This window comes from Euprymna scolopes, chromosome 6 (assembly GCF_053919585.1).
Source record: "Euprymna scolopes isolate OS-2025 chromosome 6, ASM5391958v1, whole genome shotgun sequence".
NCBI classification, from domain to species: Eukaryota; Metazoa; Mollusca; class Cephalopoda; order Sepiida; family Sepiolidae; genus Euprymna; species Euprymna scolopes.
The window spans coordinates 36614570-36636346 of NC_136487.1; the positions used below are offsets into that span (position 1 = coordinate 36614570).

The 21777-nt window shown below is 34.4% G+C and overlaps 1 protein-coding gene across 2 annotated transcripts in view; it reads left to right on the plus strand.

Moving 5' to 3' along the window:
- LOC145277605 (TOX high mobility group box family member 3-like) overlaps positions 1-21777 on the plus strand; it is a 730818-nt gene that overhangs the window by 399080 nt on the left and 309961 nt on the right. For both annotated transcript variants that reach the window (XM_080129132.1, XM_080129133.1), the window contains one exon: positions 2251-2315. The gene's annotated coding sequence lies outside the window, so the exon portion shown is untranslated. The remainder of the gene's footprint in view (positions 1-2250; positions 2316-21777) is intronic.

The following is a 21777-nucleotide window of genomic DNA, read 5'->3' on the forward strand; positions in this document are numbered from 1 at the left end:
AATAATGTTTTGGATTGGAACTCTCCAGAGAATTTATTCGTGTGGAAAATCATAACCGCTTTTTGTCTTTTAACTTCATCCGATCCAACCTGTTGTTTCTTTACGCTTTTCAGGTTTAATTAAAAAATATTTTCTCATTTTCAAAGCTAGATTCGGTGGTATGTATTTGATCCATATGAAGGAGACTATATTCCTCTTCCATTACATTAAACAAAGATAGTAGTATATCAGAATACTGCTTGAGAATCTTCACTTCCTGTTTAAAAATAATACAGAGCAAGAACTCTCGAAATCGGTCAGCTAGTATTTTCTGTTCTTTTTTTTTTTTTTTCTGGAAATAACTCCAAATATGACAAACTCAGGAAATGTTTTGTCATTCCAAATTAAGAATTGTATATGCATTTTAAGTTTTATAAACAAATAAATATTTCTTTTAAGCAAATAAATATGTGCTTTTATAAAATGAAATACATAGGTACGTTTAGAAGGCAAATCACGATGCAATATGAAAACAATGTTTTACTTGTTAAAAATTTATAATTTAAATATATTTCAGAGTCAAATTTCATCCTCAGTATTTTGTACATTTTTTTTTTTCTTCTTTCCTGCCATGTTGTAAATCGGAGAAAGAAAAGTCAGTAAAGATACGCGTGTTGTCTCTCAGCCGTTGTATTTTGAAATGCTGGAACGGTGTGTTAACACCAGGGGTGTGAGTTCCATTATAAAAGCATTGATTTAATTTGAATGAAATAAAATCGTATCAGGTACATGGGAAAGTCAAATCACAACTCAATATTATGAAAAGAAACAATATTTTACTTGTATGAAATTTACATTTTAAATATTTTGAAGTCAAACTCCATTCTCAATATTTCGTACATCTTTTCTTTTTTTTCCTTTTTTTCCCCATTTTTTTCTTTTTTTTTTTATCATGTTGTAAAGTTGGAGAAAGAAAAGTATATTTAAATTATAAATTTCAAACAAGTAAATATGGTTTCAACTTTCTAGTAGTTTCCTCAAGTAATAACTTCAATTAAATATTGGCCCTGTCGGTGGGGCATTAGAATACGCTGACTGCCCCCCTGCAGAGGGTAAAAGTCCCTCAATGGGGGTCCTGGATATGACCTTAAACTATATCCAGTGGTGAGGCCCCAGCTTGTGGGCTTTGGGGAGTGTGGAGCCACCCTTTAATTACCATTGCTCCCAGGTCCACTCTGACCCGGAGTGGTAGTACCTGTTAGGGTTCCAACTATGGGTTAAATAGAAACCAACGTGAAAACAACAAATATATTCTATTAGAAAAATTTTTCTTCAAAATCTTTGGATTCGGCATTAAATAACCCGAAAAGGGTTGATATGCCGTAAAACAAAAAAACACCCAACCAAATCAATTAAATATTAAGAAGAACACAGCTGGATTTAGTACGTGTTCTGCAATGTAATCCATAGTTTTTGTATTTGAACCGGTTGGAAATAAAATAGTAGAGAAAGAATTTGAGCCGACACTGTTGATTGTTGCAGTTCTTTTCAACAGAAGATCAGGATGAGCGAATAATATTCTGGTATAACAGGATAGTTGGAAATCTTTGGTGTTTGGAAGACTACACCTATTCCTCCAATTACTCACACAGAGTAATATGGAAGGGGATTCATGTTAGCTGAGGTGAATTTTTCTTTATATACATATGTAAAAGGCTTATCCCCTTCAATATGTTTAACTGACCAAGAACCTTCCTTGCTCTCGTCTGGAGACATTGTAAATATAGTAGCTGTATTAATTCTGCTTGTGTAATAACTTCATTATATTAAACTCTTTCTGTCTCTCAAAATGCATAAATTGTCTCTAAGTTATACGTGTTTGCTGTCTGTCACACATGCCCATTCACTTTCTAGTTAAGGTTCACTCACTGTCAGTCTGTTACATACTAATCCACTGTCTTTTCAAATAATAAGTTCATCCAATGTCACCTATGCCTAACCAATGTCACACTTTGTCACACCTGTTCACCCGCTGTCAGACTGACACACCTGCTGTCTGTTAGTCACACGCGTTCACCTACTATCAGTGTCACACCCGTTCACCTGCTGTTAGTCTGTCACACGTGTTCATGCATCCTGTCTAATAGATGCACATATTTTCTCTTAGTAAAAAAAATAAAAATAAATTCTCTTTTCAAGTTTTTCTTAATTGAATGCATAATAACGACTTTTTTTTTTCTCTAAAATCAATTGATCTTTCATTTATTTCAGTTAAACCGAACTGTGAAGTGTACATCTGTGGTTGAAGCTCATTGACTGCCCTCTAGGAAGTAAAGGTCAGTGTATTTTTTTATTTATTGTTCTTAATTATGCTGAGAATAATTGCATGGATCATTTCCTAGAAGGATCAGCCAATGAATAATATTTACACCTTTTTAGATTTGATTAAATCGACATATTATGCATCTTGAAGATTATTTCTAAAGTTAATCATTCTAATCTTATGGTCAAGTTGTTTTTCAGTGGGATGAGAGTTAACTCATTTTCTAAGATTCTTTTTTAGTGGATGGTTTATATCTTGTATATAAAAGTATAATTCACAGGTGAGGAGTCTGAGTTAAAAGTCAACAATTTCATCCATTTCACTTTGACTGATTTTTTTTTTTTTTTCATTTTGAATTATTTTGACGTTCCTTGAAGAAAACTAATTTTTGTTAAGTGTTTTGTTTTTAATTTTTAGATTTTCTTTTGTTTTTCAATGTTTATTTTAATTATGGTTTTAAATATTTAAGTTGACAAAGATCTGCATATGTAATTTTCCTGATTTTATCAATAATGACCTTTGTCCAGCTTGTGACCTGTTATTATAATACAATCTGGCCCACGGGGTTGGATTTATTGTTGATCCCTGGTTTATAGGATACTGTGAGGCGGGAGGCGTCCTCACCTCCTATGTCTTCTTAAAACAAGTACAGTCCATTGCTTTCATTTTCTAGAGAATTTTAAGAAACATGTGAACTGTTTCTTTGAAAGCAGCTTCTTTAAGAATGATCAGTGTATTTCAAATACAAAATGGTGGATTTTTAAATGAATTTAAATCTAGATGATCCTCATAAGTCCTGGCATATGGGTAACTTGTATGATTATCCTCCACCAATGTAATAATCGTCTCATCTTACACTATGTTTTCTTTTCCATGTTTTGAGAAACGAGCAAGCAATTTCACCTGACCACTTGCCTTCTTTGTATGATTCACTGATTGATTTGATAAACTATTTCAAAATTACCTTCTCTTTAGCCTCACCGGAGCTTGTTCGACGAATCATAAAATGATATTTGTTAGCCCTCCAATTAGAATAAAACCTGTCACAAATGTTCTTGTTATTATAAATTGAGGAAATCAGTCAAGAATGATGGAATTCAGAGATATTAGATGCTATCTATCTGGTTGGGCTCCTTGCTCGGACCAATGTGACTCTCTCTCTCTCTCTCAAGACTTCCCTGTCTTCCATCAGCTACCTCAGATCTCCAGAATCATAGTTGGTGTAATGTGCAATTTGCTGGATGTACGTGCATCCAGGTCGTCCTATGGAGTCCACATAATACATTTCTCACCAACTCTTGTTTGCTCCTCTGGCAGTGACTGGCAAATCATAGCTGTCACTTCTTGATGGTAGTAGATATGGCAGGTGGGTTGCCATGAAGTGAAATTGCCGTTTTGTGGCATGATCTTGCCAAGATATATTTAATACTGTTCGTAGCATACGGATATGTGTTCCGTTTAGCTTTCTTTCCAATCGTTTGGTGAGTGTCCAGGTTATAGCACCGTAAACAAGGACAAATTCTACCACTGCTCTGAAGAACTGCCTTTTCAGTTGGTCAATTAGTCTCGAAATCTATACTGACAACAGTTTATTCTATTAGATGCACTTAACCAGATGTATACATACATATACGTATACATGTATATAATTTAACCAGATGTGTACATACATACACACACATTCTAACTGGTCTAAACATATATTCATCCATAAGCAAAAATTTCCTAATCTAGTACAAAAAAAGGAATTGTTACTGGTTAATATTAATTTTATCTCTATACTTTAATAGTGGACCCAATTTGTATAGCAAGCAAGCCTGCATGTATATATGTATACCAGTGAAAAAACTTGATGTTTGAATCTGTTTTGTTATTGACTAAAGACTATTGTAGGTTTGTGTCAGTTTGATTTGTTTATAGGAAAGTTCGGCTTGAGTAAAATTGTTAGGTGTCAAAATTTTATCTAATTTTTAATCTATTAGTAGTGACGTACAATTCCTTGAAAATCAAGAGGATTGAAACAACTTTTATCCTTTCTTGTGCATCCTAGAATTCACTCAAAATAATAAAGAAAATAATAAAATCAATCAACTATTTTATTTTTCGTTTTTAAATTAAACCCATGTCACATGAGCTTTACTATTTATAACTTCTGTTTTCTGTTTTTATTTCCATCTTCGTATTAAGTATTTGGTCTGAGCAGATTTATGGGTTTATGCCTTTCCCAAGAGTATTCGTACAAAATGCATTAAGAAAAAGCTGGTTCAAGAATTTAAAAACTTTTTGTTGTTAATTTTTTTTTTTTTTATGGAAATCACTCCAGACAAGACAAGAACCTACTTAATGTGAAATTCAGAAGCCCTGCTGTTTTAACAGCGTTGACAACCACGGCTCTCCAAATTGTAGAGCCATGGTAATATCGGGAAGACAAAGACGGTAGTTTTCTCGTTGCTTTCTGTCTTGATTCGGTGGGGGGGGGGGGCTAAATTCCCTCTGTGATACCAACCTGGAGATTTCTACAGCTCACTACGGTAAGCCTTCCCAAATAGTCACCCATCTGGTACTGGCTAGGCTCATTGTTGCTTAACTGTGGTGATCTGATGAGAACCGATGAGTCAACATGATTGTGCCGTATGTGTAAGGAGACAAAAAAAAAAAAAAGTATTATTAGCATTATTGAAAATTTGGCATCATTGTTAGTGTTTGTTAATGAGTTGGGAGATTGGTGTTCAATCCTCACTCGAAGACGAAACAAATAGTGCTTGATGCCGTCTTGTTAAACACTCAGTATTATAAGATGTGGATCAAGAGTAAGTGGTATAATTTCGAGAAAGTTTTGTCACTTTCCTTATATTTCTACACCATAGTAGATCAAAGAGGATTTTAATTCGATATCGATATCTCATATTATTTGGATTAATCGGACTATTGTTCTCATCTCGAGAGTCATTTTCACATTTCAGTCAGTGTAACCTCCAATCTTCTTCAGGTGTATTTTGTTGCACAGAATTTCAAATGGAACCCTTTATTTATTTACACAGGTAGCATGCTTTTGTTCCGTCAGCTATGACTGGATAGAGGTCCTAAGTAATTCGCAAATATAGTTTTTGGTCGCCCACACTGAGAATTGAACCCCAAGGAACTGTGGTGCAATGATTAGAGTACTTGGAAAAATCCATTGTAAAAGTGATATTCTGCTGAAGGTTGAAGGTTCAATTCTCAGTGTAGGCAACAGAAAAATTCAATTGCGAATTACTTAAAACCGCTATGAAGTCATGGCTGATGGAACAAGAATATGCTATTTCTGTGAAGTAAATAAAGGGTTCTGTCCGAAATTCTGTCCAAATTCCCTAGATGAGAAGAGTAGTACAAAGATTCCAAATAATACAAATAACCAATCCTCATCTCAAAAATTCAGAAATGAGATATCTCATAGTCTGAGATGATATCCATTAGATCAAGCACACAAAACATTGAAATGCAACTATAAAATTTTTACAAAATTTGATGGAAATATAACAAAAGAAACACTATTTCATAACTCCTGATCCTTTTCATATGATTTAGATCAATAAAAGTGAGCTGCCATAGTAGTACATCTCACCTTACTCTGGCCAAACACGTTTAGCAACAAATGAATTGTCTGTCAAAGCAATAAATACACAAAATAGATCCAATTTATTACGGAAGAAATTGGATAGCGTGTTTCTCCAAGACGGCAACTGGCAGTGCTTTAATGCATGTTTAGCATTTGAGAAAGCTGAAACGGGAACCAAATAGAATTATTGAGGAATTTCTAAGTGCCTGCGACAGTAGATTGGATAAACTCTGCTCGAGGTAAAAGTGGAATTATCGGATGCGATACTCACTTGTAGGTTGTTAAAAACGTGCAACATGAGGGAAATCCATTTAAAATTGTCAACAACAAAAAAAAAATTGAAATTACTTTTTGCTGCCATGTGATGTGAAATGAATTTAAAAAAAAAAAATAAAAACAGATTAACTACTGAAAATGGCAGGATCTTGAGTACTTTTGAAAAGATGTGTATGCTTCCAAATTCTGTGAAGAAAGAGAACACTTGGATTATTTGAGACTAGCCTGGGTGTTTGGAGGTGTGTGTTAAGCAAAAAGTAAATAAAGTGGTAGTAGGCAGGCAGGCAGGCTCGAACCCGTACCATGAAGGAAGAAAAGAATGTGGGGGTGGAAAAAGTGACGTCTTTGTGCTTGTGCCCATCACCAAACCAGAACTGACAAATGTTTAAATTAAGGCTAGTTAATTGAAAAAAGGGGATGACTTTTGAAAATATTGGTGAACAAAGCAACCCCTCCCTGTAGAAAAGTGCCTAGTTGAGGGTGAAGAAATTAATGTTTTTAACCAATTTTTCAATATTTGTCGTCCAAAGGGTCAAGCTTCAAAACGATATCAATCTCTTGAAAATCCGTCACCTCTGTCGAAAGTTTTAGGCATACATACATACATACATTTAAACAGACAGGTGAGATTTATATTATAGATAAGCTTTAATAATTGGTATCATTCATACTACTGTTCTCATCTTGTGTTATTCTCGCATTTCAGACAATATAACTTCCGACCTTTTACAAGACTGTCTTATCCAATTCTGGAATCTTTCTGGAAATCTGAGAATCTAAATGAAATTTCGGACAGAACATTTTATTTAATCCATGGGGGTAGCATGCTCTCGTTCTGTCAGCCATAATGGAGTTGAAGTCTTCGGTAATCACAGTTGTATTCTTAGTATCAATCCGAGATGAGATTTGATCAATTTTGTTATTTGAATTATTCGGACAACTGTTTTCATCTTGTGTTATTTTCACAATGTTTCAAACACAGGAATCTGTCCAGAATTGTCTGCAAGGACTCATGACATAACCTTTCAACTACTAAGTAAAATCCAGTTTTAAGTGACACTCTTCAAGAGGTTGAAGATTCAATCTTCAATGCGGGCAATACTAAGAATACAGTTGCAACTTGCTCAAGACATCTACTCAGCCATGACTGGCGGAACAAGAGCATGTTACCCCTGTAGATTATATGAAGGGTTCTGTCAAAAAATCCTTACAGATTCCAGCGTTCAACAGAAAGATTCTTGAGTTTGGCAAGATACACCTGAAGAAGGTCAGAGGTTACATTGGCTGGAATGTTGTGTGAATAACACTCAAGATGAGATGACTTCAAACAGTACAAATAACACAAATAATTAATTTTCATCTCAAGAATTCAGAAACATAAAAGATTGTTTTTCCATCGCATCATATATGACAGAATTTAAATGTTTAAATAGAATCAATTTGTGTTAAAGGTGCAGAAGTTTTGCTACCTTGATAATACTATTGGAGCACAGGGAGGAGCAGGTGCTAATGTGATTGTAAGAAATAGGAGTGGATGTTATTACTCACTAATAGAGTTTTACCAAGTGTGATGATGCATGGAAGTAAAACCTGGCCAGTGAGGATTGAGGACATGCGTTGCATGGAGAGAAACAATATGGGAGTGGTACAATGTAAGGAAAATAGTGCAAAAGAGTAGACCGATGAAAGAATAGATGAGAGTTCTTTGGTTAGTAGAGGCAGCAGGTTCAGTTCACGGGTGAAACCCCCCCCCAAAAAAAAAACCATAAAAGGTAGGGATAAGAATGTGCTTCAGATAAAGAGGGATAAATAAAGACCTGAGCGGAGATAGTTTAGTCTGGAAGTTAATTTCTAAAAACCGTCCAATGCATGTCAGTATGAAAAATGGATGTCAAAGCGAATACAACGATGATGGTGTTCTTAAGAATACGTTACATGCCTATGGGACAAATTATTTGATCAGAGCCGATGTACTAGCAAGATAAGAGGCAGCTGTTAAAGAATAGCGTCAGAATGATAAATTCTCACATTAGAGTGTGATTTCCTAGTTAGAAATCTATTAATAAGTATAAATCCCAGCAGTGACTTCACAACCATAGAAAACAGTTAAGCTGACATGGCGAATAAGAGAGGATCTGTTTTGTTTTTTTGTTTTATTTTTTTTTTCATCCGAACTAGTAGAGAGGAAGCAGTGGGTTTGGATAATTGCTGGGAATTGCATAATGAAGAAAGAATAAAATTTTCAGACTTTTATAACTCTGTTCCATTTGTCGAGAGAAGCATCACGGCAACTACAAAAACATTGACCAGTTGATTCTGCCAATGAAGTGAATGCACTTTGGAGATTGAAAAGCATCCCAGCTACACTAGTGTTATAAGCGCTTCATAAGGAGAGGGGGACATGACAAAGTGGACGTTAGATTTGAAGTTAATTGTAACGAAATTGCTGACCAGTCTTTATATCGCGAAAAAATCTATGCAGCAAAAAATGTTACGTCATTTGTAGATATAGTCTCAATTCTTGAAAAGCTAGTTCAATTTATTTTGGAAAACAAAATTGACTTTTAGATGAAATTAAAGTTTGGTGTCTCTAAATTTTCTCAAAAAATATCAAGTCTCTTAAATGCACCATGATCAGTGTTTAGTGTCCCTTTTACCTGCTGACATGTGCTTTTAATGCGACACGTTTATAAAAACTGTTAACACCCCTCACAACAATAATAGACCATGTCCAAAAAGGATTATAAATATGCATTTATTTTTTAGTTCTTATCCAGTTTACGACCTAATCTCTGGTAACTTTGTGTTAGCATCTTCCGGCAGGTTACGTAAGCAGGTGAAAGATGCTGAAGTGATTATCCAATCAGCTGTCAGAAAAGTTTCAAATGAAAATGTAAAACGTGTGAAATCAAAATAAAAATTTCATACAAAAAAAAAGAAAGAACTCTCAACACACTGTCAATATGAAATTCTCCCTTCCCTTTCCCCATGTTAAGAATGGCTTTCTAAATACAAAGTTATTCTTAATATAAGAAAGGGGGAAAACGCCGCATTTTCAATTAATTGTCTGCCAGCTTTTGCTTCGGCATCTTTTGGTTACTTTACATTACTTTAATCAAAAGAGTCCATAAAAAGATCTCATAATAGTGATGTATGTTCAGATGAAGTCCATTATGAGTTCTGCAGGAAACTACCATTAAAATTGCATTCTAAGAATATATAATAAAATATAGATAGGCAGAAAGTTTGCAGACATCTAGAAACTAAATTATAAAAACAGCAGTCCTATAAAATAGGAAAAAAAAAAAATCTCAGATCTGAAAAATTACAAACACATTTCTTTGACAATCTGCTTATCTATGAAGAGAGTAATAAACAATGGATTGGCTTGGTATTTGGACTCCATTGGAATTTAGTCGAGAACCTGCTTTAGGAATAAATATAGAGTAGAGAAAGAGTAGTTGACGGAGATTGTGTCATAAACAAGATATGTACCTATATTCGTTATTTGAGGTGTTATATGTAATGTGGGGGTGGGAATAAAGAGTTTATTTACTAAACTTGTGGTCGAGTGTAGTTATTTGATTAACTGTGGGTGTGTGATTTGATGAAAACAACCAATTTATTAAAAACTAGCGGGGGTACCCGGCGTTGCCCGAGTGTTTGTTTCCGGGACGGGGGGGGGTTTAAAAAATGTTATGGTAGGTAAGTAGGAAGGATCAAACCCGGAGTCATGAGTAAAAGTAGGAAAATAAAGTGTGAAAAAAAACAATAAAAAAAATATCTGCAACGTTAACAGTTCGGCCACCAAGGAAAGTCCATTCCAGTTGTTTAGGAAAAAAAAAAAAAAAAACGACTACAGTAGGTCGGCGCGAACGTGAAAATATAATGTGAATTGTCCAGCACGCTAACCACTACGCCATAGAGCACTGCAGCTTAGTTTAGTGATTTTAAATAACTTCACATGAAAGAACTACGAAGCCAAACCGGTGTTCTCTTCTCAACTGTTCCTTGTGAACGATCCCCAAACGGTGTTAAGTGGTGGCAGGGGGAGGAGGAATTTATTAGAGAGAAAATATTTTACCACTTCCATTGATCTTAACCGATTTTGGCCGTGACTTCTCAGCAGAAAAAGTAGAGAAATCTAAGATTATCGAGGAATTTGAAAAATAATAAGCCTATAACACACCTCAGATATTGTTCTGCCGTTTGTGCATATTATATTTGCATGAAATATCTTGATTTTTAATCTTATTAATGTCAAAATCAGACGGGAAAAAATGAGTTCATTTTATTTATATAGAAGACAAACTACTCTTGCTCACAAAGAGGAGAACAGGGGACTTAGAAAGTTTTTTAACAGCTTCATATACCTGATGCCCACTTTTAGGATTGGTATGCTTTTTTTAGTATTACAAAAAATAATCAGCTTTTTTTCTTTCTACACTGCAGAACATTTGATTTACATAAATTGTCTTAATCAGAAATCAGCTCTGATTGGTCTAAACCAGAATTACAATGTTTATCTCCCTTTTTTGAATTGAAAGCCATGTTTAATTTCAGAAGAGTTTCCAATGGGTAGCTAATTTGTATAAATCCTGAGACGAAAAGTAGTTTTCAGTGGATAGCTAATCTGTATAAGTCTTTAACTGTAAAAGTTTGTAGACGAAGAGCAAGATACCTTCTCGTGTGGATACAAAAAGTTGTGTTGGAATTCTAAAATCTCCAGCATGTTTTATTGAGTGATTCTGATTGGTGGCTAGCAGAGTGTAGATTCATTTGTTTGGTCAGTTCCAATCGCAATTGTCTATGAATAGAACCTTCCAATTTTCATGAATTATACCCTCTTATTATATCAAAAATATTTGCGACACCCTTCCACTGTGGGAAGATGTGACACAAAGTCACGAAAGTGGGATTTTAAAAAGCCAGTCTCCAAGAGGAAGAGTATTTTGGCCTGCAAAAATATCTGAATTGTCCAGTCAGCATTTCTTGGTAGGGATAGAGGGGGTTGGATTTCCTAGAACTGCTCAGAACCATACACCTCAACCAACAGAAAACAGGCCACCTCAATAATGACTTAAACTCTGGTGGCTTTGTGGGCCCTGACTGGAATATCACTATTGAAAAAGAAAAAGTTAAGTTGTCTTAGCTCAGTTTTTCTTTTTTCAGAGTTGGACGAATAAACTTGTCCTCAAAAAATAATTTTTTAAAAATTTACACATCAATTCTTTAGAACTTTCAGGTACTTCTCAGCTAGAAACGAGTATATTCAATAACTGATATGTTTGATAGCTGTGTTTTTTCTGCATTGCCATCTATAATATAAATCTGACCTGTCTGTTTAAATGTATGTATTGATGTATGTATGTTTGTATATCTGCTAAAACTTTCGACAGAGGCGATGGATTTTCACAAGATTTACAGCGTTTTGAAGCTCAACCCTTTGGACGACAAATAAAAATTGGTTAAAAACATTAATTCCTTCACCCTCAATTGGGCATTTTTCTACAGGGAGCGGTCACTTTTTTCGCTAATATTTTTGAAAGTCATCCTCTCTTTTCGATGGACTAGCCTTAATTTAAATATTCGTCACTTTCGTTTTGGCGATGGACGCAACAGCAAAAACATCACATTTTTTTTTTTTCACATTCTTTTCTTCCTTCGCGGTATTGGTTCAAGCCTGCTTACCTGCTTACTACCACTTTTTTTTTTTTTTTTTTTTGCTCAACACACACCTCCAGACACCTGGGCAACGTCAAGCACCCAGGTGAGTATAAAATAAGAGCTAGTGGTTGGCGATGAGAATTATAGACAGAAATTTTAAGAGCTTGGTTACTTGGTAAGTTAATTGCAAATTGCGGCTATGATTTTTTTTTTTTTTTTTTTAAATAACTCAATTTTGAAACCTGTGAACAAAAAAGCCTTAGGGAAACAAACGTTGATAAACTCAGCTTTAGTATAATAATAGATATGTCCATTCGATCTGCACATTTATTGGTGAAAAGCTATTGCAAATTTAAATGTGACAGACCAATGAACAGAACGTCTTCTATATTTGAACTTATCGAAAAAAAAAAACTTTTGTAAAAGAAATAAGTACATGCAGAAGAAGAATTCTCCAATGATTTAAAATTAGCCATGCTATGTAGAAATAGAGAAATGCTCCATTGGAATTGTCCGTACCGTTCTTCCTGCCGATGAAAGATGTCAATTCAAGCATTGTGCAATGAAGACAATTGCTTGAATAAGCAGAGCCAGAACAACAATGATTCTAATTTCCTCAACGTGAAATTACCATTTAATAAGAGAGAGAAAAAGAAAGTGAAAATAAGAACTTGTATTTCAATTGGAATCTGCACCAAGCAATAAATATCTTCTATTGTGTATTAGGACAAATACATTGCTTTTGCAAATTTGAATGTTTAAAATAACATTCTTGATATGCAAGTCTGTATTTAGTCTGTACTTAACTATAGCACTAATATGCGTATGGATAGCTTGATTTTACACATTACACATCTTTCTCTCAGACACACACATGCGCATACACATATATAGTTTGGGAAGTTTTTCAATCTTTAAAACTCTATGTAAAAACTTTTAATCCCAAGTCTTTTCTTGGAAGAGATATAAATTTTATTTAATTAAACTAATTCTAGATGTAATTAAGAAGAAGAAAAATAAAACAAAAGACAAGATAATCAAGTTACTGGGCAAGAGACTGGTTTTTAAATCATATCCACTGAGCAAAAATCGTCATATCAACAGTTAAAAAGTCCATGAAAAATTTGTCAGCAAGAGAGAGAAGAAAAGGATAATTTACACTTTTTTTTATATGGGAGTTTTTATTCATTTATTTATTTTTTCATTTTTTTTATTATCTACGACGATGTTAGTTCATATTTCTTTGGGTGAAAGATATCTTTCATTTATTTATTACTCTTTTCATATCCTTGTCGTCATCCTTGGAGATATAGCAAAATTTCGCCCTTGATTTCTTCAGTAGTTCATATATCGTCTGCTAAAATGTCGATACATAGCAGGCATTTACTGTTGGTCTCTTTATATTATTGACACTGATCGAGAAATTTTTTATTGATTTTTTTCTTTTCTTCATGATTTTTCCTTATTTTGAATTCTGTATTTCATATCATTTAAAGTTGCAGTGGAATTTTGCCGTCTCTCGCCTTCTAAGCCATTTCTTTCCCTCCTCTATCTTCGTATTTTCTCATCTGCCTCAGTAAGAAACACAACGAAAATCCATTGTGCTCTCCTCACCGTCTCGAAGCTTTCTCTTTTTCTCCTTTTTTCTTCTATCTCTTCTAAACTACTGTTAGCCTTTCTTTCTTTCTCTTAGACCTCTTTCTCTTCATTTCTGTTTTCATGCAGATAAGTAAAAAAAAATTAACAAATCTCTCTCTCTCTCTCTCTCGCTCTCTAAGTGTACAAATCTTCGCTGGCAACAATTCCAAGTTAAGAAAAAAAAAAAAAGAAATATTGATGATTTTTAGCTCAGCTTTAAAAATCAATTTTAAAATTAAAATATACAATAAAATATGTAATCCAATTACGTGATTACATAATATATATAGTAAGTCTTGAATATATATATATATATATATATATATATATATGGCAATAAAGCTACACAGATTTTTCATCTTTGTGCTATATTTAAGGATTGTGGCGTTCCTGTGACGGGCAATGCCAAGTGACCCGCAAAACAACATCACCATAAGATAAGGCAGTCTCATCACTTACGTAAAAAGGGAATTAAAACATGCCATCGGAGTTAGCCAATTAACGACTCTTATTTGTTGGATTGACATGTGTAGGTAGGTGACCTCACACATCACGGACAACAACTCGTGCTGTCTGGAAGAGACATTTTTCTGCTGTCATTTGATGCTGGAGGTGAGCGAAAAATTGTTCGGGTATGAGAATGAAAGTGATGAAAAGAAAAACACCACGTGGGCTGATGTCATGGTTAAAGCAGAACAACCATTTATGTAATCATGAAGAGATGGTGGACCTCCTTGCCCTTGACCAAACCGAAACAGAGTGAAACTACACCCTAAACTTTAGTACTGGGACTGAGGTTTAATCCAAAACACTCAAAACTGGATCGGAAATATAATAGGATGATAAAATACAAGCATCAGGATCAATGGATGCATTAAACCTGTTTGAAAATGTGGCAGTTTTTATTTAAGTGAATTTAATGTTGTATGTAATATTTTTGGTATACTAATAAAGGTATGATCATAAAAAAAAATTGAAAGGTTCTATTTATAGATAGGGATGATAGGAAATGACCAATCAACTGAAATGGCGCTCTGCTATCAACCAATCAGAAATCAGAATCACTTCATAAAACATACTAGATCTTTTAGAATTCCCGCACATAATTTTTCATGTTCATACGAGAAGGAATTTTGCTCTTTGTCTGCAAACTTTTACAATTTAAGATTCTATGGAAGCACTATTCTTCATCAGCAAACTTTTAGAATTCCAAGCTTCTCTGGATTGATATTTGTATTTTGTTTGAAACAACATGCCTGAAGCAACCTTCAAGAACAATATGGCTGCGTTCAACATTAAGTAATTTATTATTGGAAAATACTTATAAATCTTTCCCGTTCAAGTGAACAATTCAATTCAATAATGCTCGTAGCTAAACTGTATACATAGGTGACCTGAAGGTTCCTTTCTCATTAGTTACTACACAGAGATATATCTAACTTGCTCCACTTACTCTTGATCCACATCTTATAATGCTGAGTGTGTAACAAGGAGACATCAAATACTACTTTTTAGTCTTTAGTATGATTCTAATGTATCCTTGAGTGTTTTGTAGCTTTGATACGTGATGACTTACTATTACTGACTCAGGTCCTTATTGCTAGTTGTCATCTCATTGGTAGACATCTTGTAAACAGCTGTGTTGTTAGATGACGCAATTGGTCTACATAGTAGTCACAATGATGACTATCACATCCGTCTTCTTTAAATTAGTGGTCGTTGGTCTGTCTCTCTTGCTCTCTCTCTTTGCCTTTTCGCTGCAGTTGTGATAGTTGAAGCAATTAAAAAATTCAACAACTTCATTGTTTTCTCTGCATATTATTCTCTTTGCCGTTTTACAAATGCATGAGATCATATCTTTATTGAAAAGAGCCAGCGGGCTTTGGGGAGTGTGGAGCCACCTCTTAATTGCCATTGCTCCCAGGTCCACTCTGACCAATATTCTATTAAAAACTTTTTCTTCAAAATCACTGGATTCAGCATTAAATAACCTAAAAAGGGTTGATATGCCGTAAAACAAAAACAAACCAAGTAATGATAAGAGCCAATCCCTCCGACACAAGCAGCAAAGAATTACCCGTGCCATGTGAAAACGCCTTGAAGTTAATTTACATAATGACCAGACGAACTGATAAAATGAGGAGTATTCACACATGAGCTAGAATGAATGAGGCATTGAGAAAGTATTGACGACAGTTTATTGCCAGTTTATGAAACAAATTGAACCAGCTATTGAAACAATTGGTAAGACAGTGTGTACTGAGTATCTCTGCCCAGTTATAAGATTGCTCCCAAACATTTTTTGTGTGTTCCTTTCTTTCAGTATCAAATACAAGTCCATCTTGGGGATTTTCATAGTAACTTCTCAGTAATCCTCTGAAGGGATGACTAAAAAAGATGTCTGTTCGATTCTGTGCTTGACTAGCGGGGGTACCCAGCGTTGCCCAGGTTTTTGTAGGTGTGTGAAAAAAAAAAAAAAGAAAGTGCTAGTAGGCAGGCCGGCTCAAACCCGTGATATGAAAGCTGAAAAGCAAGTGAAAGAAACCCTGACATCTTACTGCTAGACCATGATGCGACAGGAAGTGAAAAGCGTTCAAATTTAGTGATGTCAATCAAAAAGTTGATTTGCTAAGTGAACGAGTTCACACAGGCACAGAAATGAACATCTGGCTGGAGGCCAGTTTATTTGTTTGTCCACGATGTTTGGAAAAAAACAACTCCTGCCAAAAAGTGGGAACTCTGGCAGTGTCCAAATGAATAGCAATTGTCTGATATGAAGGTTTTCCCCCACATTGATCAAAGCTGATTGCCTTTCTGGACGTCCCGGCCAGGAAGGCCAGACGCTGCTGTTTGCTTCGATCAGTTTCACTTTTAAATGAAAAAGACAAGCAAACACTGGAAACCAGGGATTTTTTTAAAAGTCGATACAAATAGAGATGACGTCCCTTCATAAATCGTAGTTATTATGATTTAGGGAGTATATAAAAAGTTCTAAAGAATAGTTGACCCAGTTGACCCCCCCCCCCCATGAAAAAAGCTTTTGCTGGACATACAAAAACGCGCGTGGCCGTTTTATCTTATATATATATATATATATATATATATATATATATATAGATGTCCATTTTATATATATATAGATGTCCAAGAGGTAAGATTTTGTTGGCTTCTTTGTCACTTTGGCTTCCTGCCATGTTAGCATAATGTCTTAACTTTAAACTCTCATAGAAAATTTCTCATAACTTAATCTACCTTCATGTAGAAAATTCCATTGTTAACAGTGGCACATGTAAATATCATTACAGAAGCATATGAAACTGATAGAATCATATGATGGATGTGTAATGCGACTCTTAAAGACATTGATTGAGATTGTCGGACTGACTTCCTCATCTTGGTTGTTATCGTCACAACGTTTCGGCCGTTTTGCCCTCCGGTCTTCATCAGGTGTTTTGTATGGGGATGCATCCAAGCATAGAGCTGAATGCAATTTGGACACCTCTGATAGAGAGAGAAAACCTTGAATAACAACATAGGTTTAACATTAACAAAAACCAACTAAGAATTGTGGTCCTAGACGTTGTATCAAAGTTTGCAGTTACCCAAAGGTGCTGAGTTCAACCCTGAACGAAAGCAGTGAAAAAGTAACATTCAAAACAGAGAATCAGCAACTATGTCCCAGAGCCTAGCTGGAGTCCGAACACGGTACCCCCGTAATAATAATAAAGGGTTGGGTTCGAGACTCCTAACAAACGGTTCCCCAGTTCGATACAAAACACCTGATGAAGGCCAGGGGGCAAATGACAACCAAGATGAGGAAGTCAGTCCGACAATCTCAATCAATTTAAACACCTCATCTCAAAAATACAGACAATTCTTAAAGACATGCTGATCTCAGAGAAGGATTAAATCTGGACAGTATAAGGAGATGTGTACAGAACTGAAGACTTTGATGGTATGGTCTCATTAAAAGAATCGATGAGAGTTCTTAGGTTAGTAGATTTAGAACAACCAAGGCATCAGGGTCAGTTGACAGAGGTAGGCCAAGGAAAACATAATGTAACAAAGTGTGTACACACGTATGCAAATGCATACGAAATGCAAAATGACGTCACTGGAAGGATAAAGAAAGAGACTATAAAAAAGAATGTGTGCAAGCGAGAGAGAGGAACACATTCACGAGCACGGCCAAAACAACGTTCAAGAGGACAGAAGTCAATGTGAAGGGGCGCGATCATGATCTTTTTTTTTTGTAAAGCTTCTTTCTTATAACTGGACGCCTGCTTTCCAGCTGACTACAATATAGTTGTCTTCAAGTCCAATGTAAACAAGTTCTTGATAAGCCGTTCCCCTTAAGTTAACAAATTTACTGAATTTCCATTACTGACAATTACTATATTGTCCAATTGACTACTGTACACTCTTTAACCCTTATCCTCGAGTGGCCCCTGGGCCTTGATAAGTGGTGATGCCTATGTAAAAAAAAAAAAGCAAAAAAAAAAAACAACTCGAAAAAGTGAGTTGAGTTATTACTTGTCCCATGTTCCTTGCGACGTACTCTGCTACAACGTGTTGGGTCTATGTGTGTAATCTTACAGTAATTGTAAGTGGTAAGGATGGATTTGATAGAAAGACAGAGAAATCAAAAAAAATTTTTAAAAAAACTGTGCAGAGATAGATAAGTTTGGAAGTTAATTTTTACAAACTGTCCAATACGTGCTAGGATGTTAAATGGACGTCAAACCAAATATGATAATTTAAATAAATTCCATAAAAGAAGTCATTGTATGAGAACCTCTACAGAATGTTCTCTGAAATAATGTCTCCATATGATTTTTTTTTTTTATGTATGTTTACCTTTTTGTTTTTAATTTTGCGTTGGTGTTCTTCGTTTTCTTTTCATCTGTTTTCTTTTCGAATATGAACTCTAAAAATATTTTACACTTAAAAAAAGGTTTGCTCTTGTTCTCACCTTAAAACTGCACGCCTCAAACTGAACTATAACATCAGAAAGTGAGAAAACCCCGCATCTAATTAATTATGCATTAACCCCGACCCTCCTCCTCCTCCCCACAAAAGAAAAGGAAAAAAGAAATCAACATATGTAAATTAGGTTTTCAAAAATGTTAAGCTTCAGAATTATGATCAGCAAATTTTATCTTTTAATTCGTTTATCATGAATTTTAAACAAGTTACAACACGAAAAATAGAATTATGAGTAATCCCCTAAAAATTTGCGTATCACTTTTTTTTTTTTTTTCTTGTAAAGCCAAGTTTACTCTTTGCGGGTCTTAAACATTGAGCTCGAAGATATTTTTAAACTCTCCCCATGTTATATATATACCTCACTGTGGCTTGTTCCTAAATATTATTGCTTATAGCATTTAAAGCATCCAAAATAATATATTCAAATATGAATGGGGGATGCATCCAAATATTCAGTGGTTCTAAATATATTAGGTACAATATCTTCTAAATATATTAGGTACAATATCTTCTAAATATATTAGGTACAATATCAGGTGACCTCCTCCCACAAAAAGATGCAACTTATTGAATGATTAATAAAATTCAAAATCTTTTCTGAAATCCAACCATCAATTGACTTGTTCACCAAATTTCAGTTGTGAATGTCCAACAGTTTTTGTTTTATTGCTGTAGGAGATTTTCTTGGTTTTGTCAAACTAAAAGAATTGCTGAAAGTATTTACGTTAGTAACATTTTTAATGTGTTTGAATAATCAAATTTTAATGCCAATCTTTTTTACGTATCATGGCCATTTTCTTTAACCAGAATATATTAATAAAGGAAATTCAAAACTTTATTAGTAATGTATAAAATGTATTTATAAAAAAAAAATTTTTTTATGTATATATGTATAAATATTTTAAACCTTTATATATATTTAATTTTCAATAAATAAGAATGTAAATATACAAAATACTAATCATAGTGAGGGTGATAAGTAGTCAAATGGATTAATCCTAAACTTATAAATACAAGACTGGTAAATAAAAAATATATCCATTTTGAATTTGGAAACAGATGAATCTCACAGGTAAGAAATTCATTTTTATAACACGAATAGGTTAGATAAAGTAATTAATAAGAAACTAGATCTAATATTTGGAGCATGTTTTTTCCTAAGATTAAGGGGGGGGGTGATCAATATTGCTGGGGAGCCATGATGTAATATACTGTTTTGTTTTTAAATCCCCGAAACAGTGTTTCATGGTAAACAACTGGTGATCCCTTAAAAATAAATTATTACTGGTACTATAGTGAATTCGAGAGAGCAAGTTGATGCAGTGATTGCAGGTGATTGAATGACTTACTGACTAAATAGTTTTCTAACGAATGATAAAAATTTTTTTTTTTTTTGTATAGTTTAAAGGTTAAAAACTTCCAAGACTATGTGTGTGTGTGTGTGTGTGTGTAGCTTGCTATTCTTAAATTTATAAGTATATATCAACCGTTTCATTTGTATTTTAAATTTGTCTCATTCTATTATAAAATAAATTAATTTTTGGTCAATCACTAAATGAAATGAAGAAAAAAAATTTTTTTTAGATAAAATGGAGAAGGGTATAATTTAAAAAAATAATTATTCTTTTTAACCTCCCACTGAGTAAAATGCGTTATTACTTTGAAAATATCTTGCTTACTTTTTATGCAGCTGCTCGACAGATTTAGTTGTAAGGACACAGTAAGAACGTCTGCTATGACCCTTCCTGCTAGCCACTACTTCCATCTCATCATTGCAATTCTCCAGTTCCTATCTCACGGTCTTCAAAGTATTAAAGAAACACTTGAGCTGCAGCTAAGATTTCCGACCTTTTTTTTTTTTTTTTTTTTCATACGCATTTTTTCAAAAAGATATGCCTGAAGAAGGCCCAAGCTTACATCGGTCAAAACGTTGTGAGATTAACAGCAAAGAGTCGTCTGAATCCTATAAATGATACAAGATGCTGAGAATTGCTGATTTTTTTTTTTTTAAGTGAACGCCCCCCCCCCCATAAGTTGCCTTGTTATCTTTTAAATCGTGTCGTTTTCAGAGACTTCTTTAAAAAATAAAAAAAATAGTTGGAGAGATGGGGGAACGTCAGATTTTTGTCCAAGAAAACTATTCCGTCAATGTTTTATTGTTTTCTTTCATAGCAAAACAGACAACTTATCTGATTGATAAGAAATCTTAACTGTTCAATTTTATTTTCCACTCATTGGCTTCTTTTCGCGGCTTCTCCACACTTTTTCCCTAGCGGCAGTTTTTCTCTTCGTAGAACTATTTTATTTATTTTTTTATAGCAATTTGTTTTTTCTATTTGTGTTCGTTCTCAGTACATAATTTATCTCTCTCAATCTCTTATGGCATCATCTCTCTCTCTCTCTCTCTCTCTCTCTCTCTCTCTCTCTCTCTCTCTCTGTCCCATGCCATCTTTTTCTCTTTTGTCTCTATCATATCTTCTCCACTCTCTCTCTTCAATTTATTGTATCCATTTTTCTTTCCTTTATTTATATTTTATGCAGCCGACATGTTACATGGAATGCGATTATCACAGGATAAGTTCCATTGTGTCCCCCTACTATATTTAATAACCCACGTAGTTGTTTTCTTTACATGGACGTGGTTTTGTCCTTCTCCTTGCAGTTCTATCACCTATTAACCGTTGTGACTAGACTTGGGCTAGTTTTTGTTTTGTTTTTTTAATCACCTGCAAGATAAACCCCTGAAACCATTACATTAATTATGTACTGGCAAAAATAAAAATTTAAAAAAAAAAAAAAAAAAAAAAAAGAAGAATTCCATACAGCGGGCATGTCAACTGCAGAATCTTCTGAGGACCACGTGGGTCAATTTATGTTGTCATACGAGATGCATAAGACAAATAAAACTGCTTCTTTTATTGAGATTGTCGGACTGACTTCCTCATCTTGGTTGTTATAGTCACAATGTTTCGGCCGTTTTGCCCTCCGGTCTTCATCAGGTGTTTTGTATCGAACTGGGGAACCGTTTGTTTGGAGTCTCGAACCCTTTATTATTATTATGGGGATACCGTGTTCGGACTCCAGCTAGGCTCTGGGATATAGTTGCTGATTCTCTGTTTTGAATGTTACTTTTCACTGCCTTCATTCAGGATTGAACTAGTGACATATGGCCGAGTGGTCCTAGACGTTGTATCAAAGTTTATAGTTACCCAAAGGTGCTGATCTCAAAAATACAGACAATTACAAAGCTGCTTCTTATTTGATTCAAAGGTCTTGTTTGTTTTTACTATTCAGACTTGTATTTGTATCG